The sequence below is a fragment of the Mirounga leonina genome, unplaced genomic scaffold (genome assembly GCF_011800145.1).
Source record: "Mirounga leonina isolate KUSES-001 unplaced genomic scaffold, KU_Mleo_1.0 Mir_114, whole genome shotgun sequence".
NCBI classification, from domain to species: Eukaryota; Metazoa; Chordata; class Mammalia; order Carnivora; family Phocidae; genus Mirounga; species Mirounga leonina.
In genome coordinates this window covers 13,926,222-13,939,911 of record NW_023270265.1, presented here as the reverse complement: position 1 = coordinate 13,939,911, position 13,690 = coordinate 13,926,222, and the positions used below count along the sequence as shown (strand labels likewise).

The following is a 13,690-nucleotide window of genomic DNA, read 5'->3' as shown; positions in this document are numbered from 1 at the left end:
ACATGGTGGGGATCTCAGATTTTGTTCTAAATTGATGGGGCACCAAGGAGGGCTCTGAGCAGGAGAGAGACACGACCTGGCTCAGATTTATAAAAGGCCCTCTGGCCGCCACGTGAGGGGTGGAGCATCGAGAGACAAGAGTGGGCGCAGCAGGCTGAGACAGCCCTCAGACACAGGCGATGGGGGCCGGGGCTGGCGTGGGAGTGGAGGAGACAGTGAAGCGAGCCCGGCCGCAGGTGTGTTCTGAAGGTGGAGCTGCTGGGCTTTGCTGAGGGACGTGGGGTGCGAGAGAAAGGAAGGATGGCCCCCGGCTGTGCAGTTGCTGTCTCTGTAGGTTGGTGGCCCTCTGCAGTCATCATGAAAGAGCTTGTAGAAGGGGTCGCCCCGCGGGCCGGGCCGGGTTCACCAACTCCCTGCTGAGCGTGGAGACCAGGGGCTGCTGGCCTGTGACCGGGCGAGCCGTGAACGCCCCCTCTCCCCCGCACAGTGTCTGAGTGGTGGACAGTCAGGCGGCGGCAGAAGCTCGCCTGTGGGGGCCCAGAGCCCATCTCCAGACCCCGGGTGCCCTAGAGGCCGAGCCCCTTCCTCACGCCTCACCTCGCCATCTCTCTCTCCTTTGTCATTGCCGGCTGCGGCCTGCCCGACCGCCCTTCTGAGAGCCATGAATCCTCATGGAGGAGAGCTGATAGCATTTCCAAAGTCCGGTGTTCTCCCACGTGGCATAAATGGCCTCACCCTGTTAGCCATGGCCTCCCTGCTCCTGATGATCACAGCAACTTTGACCCCAGACCCAGGCCCACCCAGGGATTTCTGCAGCCTTCACAGACTTCCTTCAGTGCAGGGTGGTTGAAATTGAACCCATGGAACGAAGTAGAGCCCAGAGACAGGCCCTCATGCAGCTGGACTTTGATGATGAAAGGTCCACCTTTGAACACCGGGGGAAGAAGAACATCATCGTGACCTTGGGGTAGAGAGAGAGTTTTTGCAGGAGTTCCGAAAGTCATTAATCTTATAGGAAAAGGCTGATAAATTGTCCTCCACAGGATGAAGAGCGTCTGTTACTAAAAGGCAGATTAGGAAAATGAACAGACAAGCTCACAGGGTGAACTTTGCGAACTCCTGCGAAGACAGACAAGCCAGTAGAAGCTCGGGCAGGAGACTCGAACAGGCACTTCACCCAAACAGAAATCCTCGTGACCAGTGAACACAGGCCGCGGTGCTCCACCCACTGGTGCTCAGGGAGGTGCGTGGGAAAGCACGACACCCGCCAGAAAGCCTGAACGAGAAAGGCGGGTGGTTCCAAGGGGTGACGCGGACAGAGAGCTCCAGGCACCTGTGCGACTCGCTGGGGAAACCTGCAGGATCTGCGGCGGCCGATGCTACGCACACCGAGGCCCCAGTAGCTCCACAGCTCCGCATGTCCCGGGTGGAAATCTGGGCGCACGGGGCGCCTGGCGGGTGCAGTCGGTTAACGGTCCGACTCTTGATTTTGGCTCAGGTCGCGATCTCAGGGTTGTGAGATCGAGCCCCACATCCAGCTCTGCACTTAGTGTGGAGTCTGCCTGAGATTCTCTCTCTCCCTCTTCTCCTCTCCCCGCTCGTGCTCTCTCAAAAGCAAAAACAAAAACAGTGCACGTGACTTGTATGGGTCACGTGTTCCCAGCAGCCTTACCCATGCCGGCCGGGCGCTAACCCGGTGTTTAGGAACAACGCCCTGGGTAACTACAGATGATTCGTTCTCGCAGCAGAAACCCACCAGCAATGAGAAAGAATTAACTATGGCCCCACCTGGCAACACGCCTGAATCCTAAACACGTACAGTGGGACACGGGAGGCCCAGTAACATGCTATAGGTATGATTCCATTTCTATAAAGCCGAAAAATAGGGCAGCAGGAAACTGTATTATTTGGGGATAGACAATGAGGCAGCAGAAAGAAAGAAAGGCAGAGAAATGAATGCCATGGTCCTAGTGGCACAGACGTTCACTTTGCAATAATGTGTAGTCTGCACACGTGCGCCTGAAGTACGTTCCTGGATGTACACGTATTTCAATATATAAAATATAAAAAATAAAAATAAAGAGAAACTAAAGGCCGAAGAGGCTACGTAATTTGCCCAAGACTCCCCAGCCCGTCAGGGAGCAAAGTTGAGAAACGAAGGTGGGTGCTCTGACCCCAGACGCCGTTGTGCTTTGACTTGGACTGCGCAGGGCTCTGGCACAGCCCGTCTACGCGCGGAGCCGGCTTCCGGCCACACGTCTATGTCTCCCTCTGTCTTTGTCTCGCCCCCTCCCTCCCTGCCTCCTCTGTGCTTGTGCACAACTGGGACCCTTCGCAGAGTCCCACGTAGAACCCAGATGCGTCCCTCCCTCTGCCCCCCAGCGTTTATCAAATTTCTCAGGCTGTGTGCTGAAGAACGTGGAAGAATTAAAACAGGAACCATCATCAAAGGCGCTTATCTCCTTTCCACCCACAGCGTAGAGGAAACGCAGAAATCCCGGGGGTTAGCGATGCCAGACGTGTCTGGGCAAGCCGTGGGCACTCGCAGGTGGGTGCAGTCAGCCTCAGCAGCTTTCCTGGCAAAGCGGTTATTAGCCTGGGTTCCCCTGGAAAGGAGGCTTAGAGGATCGGTCCTTCTTTCACTGTTCATCACGGAGCCCACGAGCCCTTTCAGGCATGGTTGTTCTGGCAGAGAGTGGGCCACCTCTGACAGCCGGGAGCGGGTAGCGTGCCTGCTGCAGTCAGGGGAGAGCCCAGCTGTCCCCACAGAGAAAGTGGGGGGCAGATGCGCGGGGTCGGTGGAGCCTGTTACCGCGGATGGCCTGCCCAGAGGTGACCTGGACCGCGGTACCACTTGTCTGGGCATTCATTCATTGCGCCAGTCATTCATTCACTTGGGAATGTGTTCTAGGGGCTGGGGGTACAGCAGTGAGCAGGACAGACAAGGTCCCTGCCCTCCCTCATGAAGCGCACATTCTAGAAGAGAAACCAGGGAACAAGTGAGATAAGGAAGCCCATTGCAGGTTAGACGACGATGAGCTCAGTGGAGAAAGATAAGGTGGGGAGAGCAAGCAAGAATGATGGGGGTCGGAGTTTCAGGACCTTTGAGTAAAGGACATGAAAGGGTGAATTACACACGTATCCGGGCAGAGAGTTTCGGAGGCAAAGACAGCAGTGTCCATGTTGGAAGAACAGCAAGGAAGCCGGTGTGCCTGGAGCAAAGTCTGCGAAGAGGGCACAAGCAGGAAACAGGTCAGAGAGGCGGGGGTATGTAAGTCAGTAGGGCCTTGTCGTCATGGTGACCCTGGCTTTTCCTGAGTACCTTGGTGCCGTGAGTGGGTTTTGAACAAAGAATGGCAGAGCCTGACTCGGGTTCTGACAGGATCCCTTTGGCCACGTGCTGAGAAGAGATCGAAGAAGGCAAGGACAGAAGCAGGGCGATCGGGTAGGAGCTCATTATTCAATAATGCCAGTGAGAAATGGTGGCAGCTTGGTCCTGGGTGGTATTGGTGATGAGATGTAAGGACCAGGGCTGAGTCCTGAGCTGCTCCCAGGTGAGAAGTCAGGGGCAGAGGAAGAGCCAGCAGAGGGGGCTCAGAAGTAAGGGAGAGGAGCCAGGAGTGAGTTGGGGATCCAGAGCCAAATGAAGAGAATGTCTCGGGAAGAAGGAGCAGTGACAACATGCACTGTGGACAGATCAACAAGAAGAGAACAGACATTGAGCACAGTTCCCTGCTGCCTTGGGCACCTGTGGTTCCGCCGGAGTGCTGGCAATAAAGCCTGAGAACAGTGGTTCGTGAGAAAGGATAAGAAGAAGGGAATTGGAGTGTGAGAATAACCAACTGTTTCAAGAAGTTTGCTGTAAAGGGAAAGAGAAATGGGACAGTAGCTGGAGGGGAAGTCAGGTAAAGAGAGGGTTGTTTTGTTGTTGTTGTTTGAGTTGGGAGATAAAACAGCAAGGTGAAAGATTGATGGTACAGCGGAGGGAGAGAAGAATGGCTAGAGCACTGATATTGTGCATCTAGATGCAAAAATCCTCAACAAAATGCTTACAAATTGAATCCAGCAATATATGAAAGGATCATATACCATGACCAAATGAGATTTGTCCCAGGAATGCAAGGGTGGCTTAACACCTGAAAATCAACAATTGTAATACATCAATAGAAGAAAAGACAAAAACCACATAATCATCTCATAGACTCAGAAAAAGCATTTAATAAAGTCTGGCACCCTCTCATAATAAAAACATACAAGGGCCTAGGGATAGGGATAGAAAGGAACTTCCTCAACTTGATAAAGGGTATCTACGAAAAACTCACAGGCAACATCATACTTATGGAGGAAGACTGGATCCTTCTGCTCTGAGATCAGGAAGAAGACATGGATTCTCACTTTTCTCACTTCTATCCAGCACTGTACTGGAGGTTCTAGTCAAGCAATTAGACGAGAAAATGACATAAAATACGTCCAGATTAGAAAGGAAGAAAGAAGTAAATGTATCTCTTATTTGCAGATAACATGATCTCATGTACAGAAAATCTTAAGAAATCCACTAGAAAACAATTAAAAGTCATAAAAAATTCAGCAAGACTGCAAGATATAAGGTCAATACACACAAATCAATTGTATTTCTCTTTCAGGAGCAATGAGCAAACTGAAAATGAAATTAAAAGACAACTTCATTTACAATAGCATCCCAAAGAAAAGTATACTGAGTGGGCACCTGGGTGGCTCAATCGGTTAAATGTCTGCCTTTGGCTCAGGTCATGATCCCCGAGTCCTGGGATCAAGTCCCATATCAGGCTCCCTGCTCAGCAGGGAGTCTGCCTCTGCCTCCGCCCTTCACCCTGCTTGTGCTCTCTCTCTCTCTTGCTCTCAAATAAATAAATAAATAAAAATCTTTAAAAAAAAGAAGAGAATACTAAGGAATTAATGTAACAAAAGAAGTATAAAACTTACTACTCTGAAAGTGACAAAACATTTTTGAAAGAAACCGAAACAGATCTAAATAAATGGAAAGACATCCCATGTTCATGGATCAGAAGACTTGATCTTGTGTAGAGGATAACGCTCTCCTGTGGATCTCTGGACTTCTGTGCCCAGCTCTGGGAACAGGGGCAGCACTTCCTAGCCAGCTCACTGTGAGAGGGGAGGGGAGGGGCCCACAGAGTAGCTAGGGCTCCCTGGCATTGATGGGTGCTTGCATGGGTATCTGGAGAGGACTGCAAGCCCTCAGGGGAGGGTCTGATGTTCACAGGAAGGTGCTTGGCAACACCAGTTGCACTGATGAGTGAGAGGAGGCAGAGTGAGCACAGATTTCAGCACTGGGCTGTGTTCTCATGTGATCTGGCTCTGTCCTTGGCTTGCTGTGTGACCCTGGGTATGCCAGTTACCCTCTCTGTCTTTTTCTGCAAAACAGGAATAAGAGTGTCTTCTTTGCAGGATTGTCATGGAATTAAGAGAGAAGATCAATGCCAAGTGCTCAGCACTCTTTTTTTTTTTTTTTAAATAACAGTGGATTTTTTAAAAAGATTTTATTTATTTATTTCACAGAGAGAGAGAGAGCACAAGCAGGGGGAGCGGCAGGCAGAGGGAGAAGCAGGCTCCCCGCTGAGCAGGGAGCCCGATGCGGAGCTTGATACCAGGACCCTGGGATCATGACCTGAGCTGAAGGCAGACGCTTAACGGACTGAGCCACCCAGGTGCCCTCAATACTAGGTAGCCCTGACTCATTCAGCAAACACAGCACACCTGCCCTCTGCAGGCAGGGAATGTGCCAGGGCAAAAAAGAGATCAGAGGGAGCTTCTTTCCCACTCCCCAGATGGCCACTAACCAGGAAAGTTAAATCACAAGGCACAGAGCAGTGGTTCCCAAGTGTTGGCTAGCATCAGCGTCGCCCAGAGGAAGGCCTATGAAAGTAGACTGCTGGCCCCGCCCGCAGGCTTCCAGCTCACTTGGTGCCCTAGAATTTGTATTTTGAACAAGGTCGCAGGCACTGCTAGTGCTGCTGGTGAACCTGTGTTTTAGAAGGTGGTGGGTACAAACAAGCAGTTTTAAATACAGTGGGGAGGGCAGGACATTCAAACAGTGTTGGGAGGTGAGAAAGCGAGCAGGGAGGTCCGGCGAAGGCGCACCAGACCGAGGCGACAGCCTGGGCCACAGCAGAGCACGTCCGATATGATCTTGAACAAGCACAGAGGCAGGTGGGCCTGAGGGGCGAGGGACAGGGCAGATGGGAAGGAGCCTGCCGCCCAGGCCTCCTACTCCCAAGTGAAAGGGGGAGGGGACGTTGGAGGGCTTTGGGCTGAGGAATGACGGCATCTGATCTACAGCTGAAAAGGGCCATTCTGACTGCTGACCCCTGCGCCCCCACGCCAGGGACAATGATGAGGCGAAGCCAAGACACAGATATTCGGGCTTCTCTGGGCAAGAGTCAAGGGTGCTTTTGCTTCGGTGGGTGGCGGTGAAAGTAACCATGTTCTGAGTCTGTTTTGAAATAGGACCGACGAGCCCTGGATGGGTGTGAGAGAGCGGGGGCCGGCAGGTGGACTCCGAGAGGTCCTACTGAGAGGCCTTGGGGACAGAGCTGTCATTAGCCAAGAGGGGAAGACTCAGCATAGAACAGGTTTGGGAGGTCACAGCAAGACCGCAGTTCCATTCTGGACATGTTTGAGTTTGAGGGGTCTATTTGTCATTAGACCGGGACAGGGGCTGCGTGGGCAGCTGGATGCAGGAGTCTGGGGGCCAGCGCTCTATGACTAGTTGCACGGTAACTATCCCATTCACAGACCAGCAGGCACTGCCCTAGCACAGCCCATGTGGTCATCGTGTTAGACCTGCCAGAATCCTCTCTACCACCCCCCCACCCCAATTCCCCAGATGGACGGAAGTCGGCAGGTGCTCTCCATTTAGGAGGCTCTGGACTCTAATGGGCACTGCCATAATGAGCTCTAGATTATGCCCTGGCCAGGATGACCCCCATCCCACATGGAGGGGAGGTCATTTTTAGTTGTGGGGCCTGGTAAGGGTGGGTGTTCAGAAATGGTCATAAAACTGTCCTCTTGGGGCAGGGCTGAGAAGCTGAGGGTCTGCCCTCCCAAATAAGTACCTCCCACACAGGTGGGAGAACTGAAGCTCAGGAGGAGAAAGCAAGTCGGCACCAGAGCCCACATGTCCACTGGGAGGGTCCACCTACTCCCAGAGCAGGTGCCTTTAACTGAGCCCTTGGGCCCTTCTCATTAAGGGGGACAGTGCTGCTCAGACCCAGAGGGTCCCGGGGCCGTGGGAGCTCCAGGCTTCTCTGGCAGGTTTAGGGCAGGGCGGGGCATTCCTTGGCTCGCGGCCCTCACCGGCATCACAAAATGCCCTTCCTCCCTCGTGCTGGTGAACTCTGGGAAGGCAGCACCACACGGAGCACAGAATTTGGGGGGGCACCAAAACACTCAGTAATCAAGATGAACGTTTCATTGTAATATTTTTTTAATGAAAATTAATGTAAAAAGTCCATGACGTTAGTTTCTTCTTGCTGCTCAACAAATTGCCACAAACTAGCTCAAAACAGCACAAATTTATCTTCTCACAGTTCTGGAGGTCAGAAGTCAGAACTGAGTCTTACAGAGCTAAAATCAAGGTGTTGGCATGGCCTGTTCCTTCCGGGGGCTCTTGGGAGACCCTGTCCCTTGCCTCTGCACCTTCTAGACGCTGCCCTCCTTCTTTGGTTGTGGCCCCATCACTGTGGTCTCTGCTTCCCTTTTTACATCACTACCTCTTCTATAGTCAGACTTCCTCTGCTTCCCTCTTAGGAAGCTGACCTGGATGATCCAGTATAATCTCTCCATCCTTAATTTAGTCATGTCTACCAAGTCCCTTTTATTAGGTAAGATAACACAGTCACAGGTCCCAGGGATTAGGATTTGGACATTTTAGGGGGGTCATTATTTAGCCTACAACACCCATGATAAACATCGAAATTTTAAATAAAGACGGGATCCGTGGGGTTAGGGTGAGGCGCTCACGAAGTCTCTGCAAGAGCAGGGTTGGAGCCTGTCATTACTTAAAATTTTGATAACTCGTTCATCATGGATTTTTTTTTGCATTTAATTTGTATTTTTAAAAATATTGCAATAAAATATTTATCTTTTTTTTAAAGATTTTATTTATTTATTTGACACAGAGAGAGAAAGCACAAGTAGGCAGAGAGGCAGGCAAAGAGAGAGGGAGAAGTAGACTTCCCACTGAGCAGGGAGCCCTATGCGGGGCTCGATCCCGGGACCCAGGGATCATGACCTGAGCTGAAGGCAGCCGCTTAACCGACTGAGCCACCCAGGCGCCCCTAAAATATTTATCTTATTGAAGTTTTTGACACCTCCTTAAATTCTGCACCTGTGGGGAGTGCCTCATATTGCCTCATCCTAGCCCCAGCCCTGCTTAGTAGAGCAAGAAGAGGGGCCCTGTGCTGCCCACTCAGCTTCCAGCCGCAGGGCTCCCCCAAGCCCCTCCCTTAGAGAATTCTGCCCACAGACCCCTGTGGACCTCTGTTCCTCCTGCCTGGTGTTGCAGAGCCCCCAGCTTTGCTTTGCTTTCCACCCGCGCTCCTGGTATATCCCTGAGGCTGGCTATCCATCCCACTCTTCAGATTTTGGAAGTAGGGGATTGTGGGCTCACTTCACTGGGACAGCATCCTGCCCCGGGGAAGAACGCATCTCTGCAGAAAGGTAATTTAGGTTTTGATGGACGGTCTGTCCATTTACTAGCTGTATGACCTTAGGAAAATTCCATAACCGCTCTAGGCTTTACCAGCCACGTCTGTAAAATGGGGACATTAATACTTAGCTCTCAGGGCTGCACTAGACACCTGACTTTAAGTCCCAAGCACCAGCTCTGCAGGCAGGAGCCCAGCTTTAGATACGAGCTCGGCACTCCCCGCGCTGGGTGACCCAGCCGAATTACCTGACCTTCCTGGGCCTCTGCTGCCCCACCGGGAACACCTGCTTCCCAGCCTGCGGGGAACGGGAGCTGCTCGAGCGAGTCCTCTGCACCCCCCGGAGGACGGGACCCCCGTCGGGAGCTGCTGCTGGCATTCGAGCCTCCGGAGCCTAGTCTCATTGAGCATTCGGGAGAAGGGGGTGAGACGTCTGAACCGGGAGCTCTTCCCGCCGGCCAACTTCAGGCGTGGCATCTCAGGAACTCGCGAGGGCCGGCCCTCCCTCCAGGGTCCGGGCCCGGGGCGGGCGGGCGGGCGGCGGGCAAGACGCTACCTGCGCGCGTGCCGGGCATTCCTGCGCCGCCGCACCGGGCGCGCCATGGGCCTGATGCCGGCCGCGCGGGCCTTCTCCCGCTGCTGCGCCTGCCCGCCGCCGCCCTGCCGCCTGCCCGCCTGCTGCGCGCCCGCCGCCCCAGGTAGCGCGGGACGGGGTGCGGGGAAGCGGCGTCCCGAACCCCAGCCGCGGGCGACGGGGGTGCGGCGCATGTGTCTCGCGGGGTCGGGGTGCCCGGCGCGCCGCCGGTGGGTCGCGGGGCCCGGGGAGCGGGGCGCGCGCGAGTTCGCGGCGAGAGGCGGGGGCCGCACGCCTCTCCTCTGTTGTGCCGCGGGGTGGCGGCCCGGAGCAGAGCGGGGACCCGTCCAGGGTCATCCCCGCCACTACTGAGGGGACCGAGCGGGGTGGGAGCCTCGGGCTCCCGACTCCAAGCCCAGTGCTCGGCCCACGTTTGCCGCCCCCGCCCCGGGCCTCAGGAAGGCCACTGTGCCGGGGCGTGGGGCTGCCTACCCCCCGGGGGAGAGGGATCCCCTGCCCTGGGGCTGGCTCGCCCTGGGCAGGACGCTGGCGCCGAGGTGATGTTCGCCTCTCGCTGTATTTCTCTCTCCTGGCTGATGTCAGCCTGTTGGTTGGTGAGGCCCGGTTTCAGCGCCCCCCCCCCCCCCGGCGTCCCGGGCTCCCGCCCCGCCCCCCCCCCCCCCGCCCCCCCGGGCCGCTCTGAGCTGCACCTAGAGCAGGGCCAGGCGCATGGACACACACCGTGCTGGAAGGCTGGGTTGACAACCTTGGCAGCAGAGCTGAGAGCAGGAAGGGACTTCCCAAAGTCTGCAGCTCCGGAGAGAATTTAATAATGTTCTTCCTCCTTGTGTCTTTTCCCTGATGTGGCCTGGCCGCCTCCCCCATCCCGCTGCCCCCCAACTAGACAGAGCCCCAGGAGAGCCAGACAGGCCTGAGGTCTCTGCTCAGGAGTCCGCTCCAAGAGGGAACACCAGCTTCTCCTTTCTCCTGGGGCCTTCGGAGCCCCCAGAGCTCTGGCCCTGGCCCTGGGCCGGAGCTCCTGGGTCAGGAGAAGGCCACGTGTGTCGCATACCTGCTTCAGCGTGCCTGTCGTGGTGAGCTCTGCCATGGCTGCTCACAGCCCCATAAAGTGGCCGAGAGACTGAGGACTGTGCCCAAGGTCATCTGGGACAGGGGCGTGAGCCAGCCGACTGCCCTGCCAGTGGCCTGTGACTTCCTGCTCCTGCCTGGGCTTCTGGGGCAAGGGGAGCGAGAGCGGGGCTTTGCAGGGGAGAGCAGGCAGGGGGGAGGCCCGGCGCAGGCCCGAGCCCAGCAGCAGGTTCATCCAGAGGGAAGGCAGCCTCTGCCAGTTTCCTCTCTGGTGGCAGAGCCGGTACTTTGTGAAGAGCGTGGGCTGGGACCTCGAGGAACCCGCACACTGGCTGGGTTTCCAGGGATCTGACGAACCTACTGGAACTGGTTCTTGGCAAGGTTCCCCCTCCGAGATGTGCCAGGAGGGCTGAGGAAGTTCAGGCGGCTGCTCCCGGCCCCACCCGGCTCTGCCAGAGAGACCCTGGCCTGGGGAGGGGTGGGCAAGGCCCCGGCAGAAGGTGGCCCGGCCCTGTAGCCCGAGTGCAGGTGGCCCCCGGGAGGAGGACAGCTGGGAAGGAGGCCCGAGGAGGCTGAGTTGGGGTGAGCTTTCCCGCGGTGCTCCACAAAACCTCTCTCCCCAGAGGGAGGGGAGGGGGCAGCTAGCACCTGAAGCCTCCACAGTCTCCTGCAAGGCTCCCCACAGCCTTGCTGGGAATGTGGGCTCCGTGCCAGGCCTGGTGGTGCCTCGGGCAGGGCCTCAGGGCAGCCTCTTAGAGACCGTGCGATCATCCCGTTTTATAGATGGAGAAACTGATGCCCAGGAAAGGAGGCCCCTCCTCTCCTCAGTAGCTCAGCTGGGATGTACACCCAGACCAGTGCACATGTAGGCTCAGAATCTTTGTCTTCATGGCCTTCAGTCGTGATTGTCACCTGCCTGTGTCTCCACACCCGCCACCCCGCCCCCGCCCCAGCCCAGCCCAGTCACCGGGCTCAGCACTTGGAGGGCCTCTGGGACAGTGTCATCATATCCCAAAGCCCCTGGGCAACACAGGAGGTCAGGGCTCACCACGGTGGCTGGTCCTCTTCAGCTCTGCTCCCTCCGGCCCCGCCTCCGACCCCTGTGGCCCCCGTCAGACCCCCACCCAGCTCTGCCCTCGGACCTCTGCCCCCACGCCCCACTCCCGCCTGCCTGCCTATCTCCTCATCCTTACACCCCAGTGTCCATGGCACCTCCTCCCCCTGATCGCCCCGATTTGGAAGCGCTCCGGGCCCTGTGGACTTCCCTTTCCTGGCTCCTAGCCCTGTGTAGGAGGGCGGGGTGAGCGGTGAGGAAGGGCTCCCGGGGGTGGCCTTGGCTGTGCTGAGGTTGGGAGGGGACTGTCAGAGCTGGGGGCCCGCCCTGAAGCGGCTGCCCTCTCTCTGGCCCAGGTCTGTACCCCAGAGGAAGGTGGGGCGGGGCCTGGCCTGCCTGCCACGGTGCATTTCCTCCTGGGGGGGGGGCAGCGAGGGGCGTTCAGCCGAGTAGGCCCCGGTAGGATTTGGTGTCTCCAGCCCTCGGGAGTGGGAGTGGACTGGGGCCATCCACTCCCTAGAGCAGGGTGAGGCGCAAGTGTGAGGGGGGTAGAAGGGTGGGTGGGCGGATGGACAGACAGAAGGATGGCGGATGTCCCGGGGACAGGAGATGGGAGAGCAGGAAGGGCTAGAGCCTAGAGGAGGCTGGATGGGATTACCCCATCTTGGTGGATCTCTGGAGGGAGTTTCAGAATTCTTCTCCTCGGTGTCTCTCTTCCCTGACTGTGGCCTTCAGTCACCTGTGAGCCCAGCGTGGGGAGCTGAGTGCAGGAACTCTGGATGGGTCATGCTTCACTCGGTGCTCCCAGGTGCTCCCAGGCCAGCACTAGCTCGGGAATGCGGGGGGGGGGGGCGGGGGGGGGCTCCCAGTGAGGATGCGGGCAGAGGTGAGTGTTCACGCACTCACAGCTCACGTAGGAGGGGACATCCGAGCTGTTCCCGAGGGCTAATAGGAGATTTGCGCAGACTGAAGAGGAAGGAGACCTCCAGGCAGAAGCCGGTGCACGGGCCGGGCAGCAGGAAAACAGACGCATTTAGGGCGAGTAGTGGGTAGAGCTGACAAGAAAGGGACGTGTGCGTGAGTGGGGAGGGAGGCAAGAGGCAGGCACTGAGGGTGCAATGCCAGGCTAGCTCCCCCCTTTTGGGGACCCTCTGCTCATGGGCAGTTCCCCCTGTATGTCCTCTGCCCGCTCGTTTGAGGTCCTAGCAAATGCCTCAGGTCATGACAGGCATGGTTCCCCATTTCTGCCTCCTGTGAATCAGGACCGCTCTCCTCCTTCATCCTGACCGCAGTACCCTTGGGGAACGTCTGGGCCATGGAGGTCAAAGCAAGAGGGGTGAATTCCTGTCCGAGCCACATGAGTGAAGTTCGGGCTGGGTGTGAGGCAATAGGGCGCGGTGAGGACTGGGGAGAGGTGGCAGGTGATGGGTTATCACGGGCACAGGGGCCGCTGGACTCGGCCAATGTTGCCATTTGGGAATTCTGGCCTAGTACTTGCAGATCTGTGGATTTTTTTCAAGAGAAGCTGGAAATCCAGATTTTTATATGAAATCTCCTGATTTTAAATAACTAATATTAAAATGGTTCACACATCACCCTAGCTGAACAGGAGCATTTGGCCCCACGTGGCCCACTGTTGAGCATGGGCCATCGTGCCCTGAGTGAGGTGAGTGGGGACAGTGGCTCTGTGGCCCCGGGACCGGCAGAGAGGCCCGGACGCTGTTAGCGGCGGGCCCTGGGGGCGCCTCCGACGGGCTTCTCAGGGCTGCCCCAGGCAGCCACCGAGCCAGTCTCACGGCAGCCTCAGCCCCTGCTCTCGAGGCTCTTGACTGGCCCGCCAGGCCCCACCCCTGTGGGCAGGGGCCCTGGGCTCTCCCCCGAGTCCCGGGAGGCAGACAGCTTTTCCTTTCGTGTCCCGTTGTGGTCTCCGCTTCACCTCTGCCCACTGTCTTCACGAGCAGACCGGGGAAACGGGAAGCGGGACTGGTGGGTGGCCAGCAGCTGGGTATCCAGCACCAGCGTGGGTGGGGAGCAGCAGTGTGGCCTAGAACATTCTCTAGGCCCGGAGCCAGCCTGCGTGGGTTTGAACCCCGCCACATGCTGAGTGAATTTGGGCACGCGTCTCCGTTTGTCCGTCTGAAAAAAGGGGACGGAGCTGATAGTGATGCTGGCGGAAGTAGTCCCTCAGTTATGGAGCGGCATGAGAATCGTGCCCCGGTGTCCCGCAGCGCTTAGAGCAGGAGCCCGCACCGTGAGCGCGCCCTGTTG

General features: G+C 56.9%; 1 protein-coding gene across 5 annotated transcripts in view; it reads left to right on the top strand.

Moving 5' to 3' along the window:
* ARHGAP22 (Rho GTPase activating protein 22) overlaps window positions 1-13,690 on the top strand; it is a 169,092-nt gene that overhangs the window by 140,814 nt on the left and 14,588 nt on the right. The window lies entirely within an intron of this gene.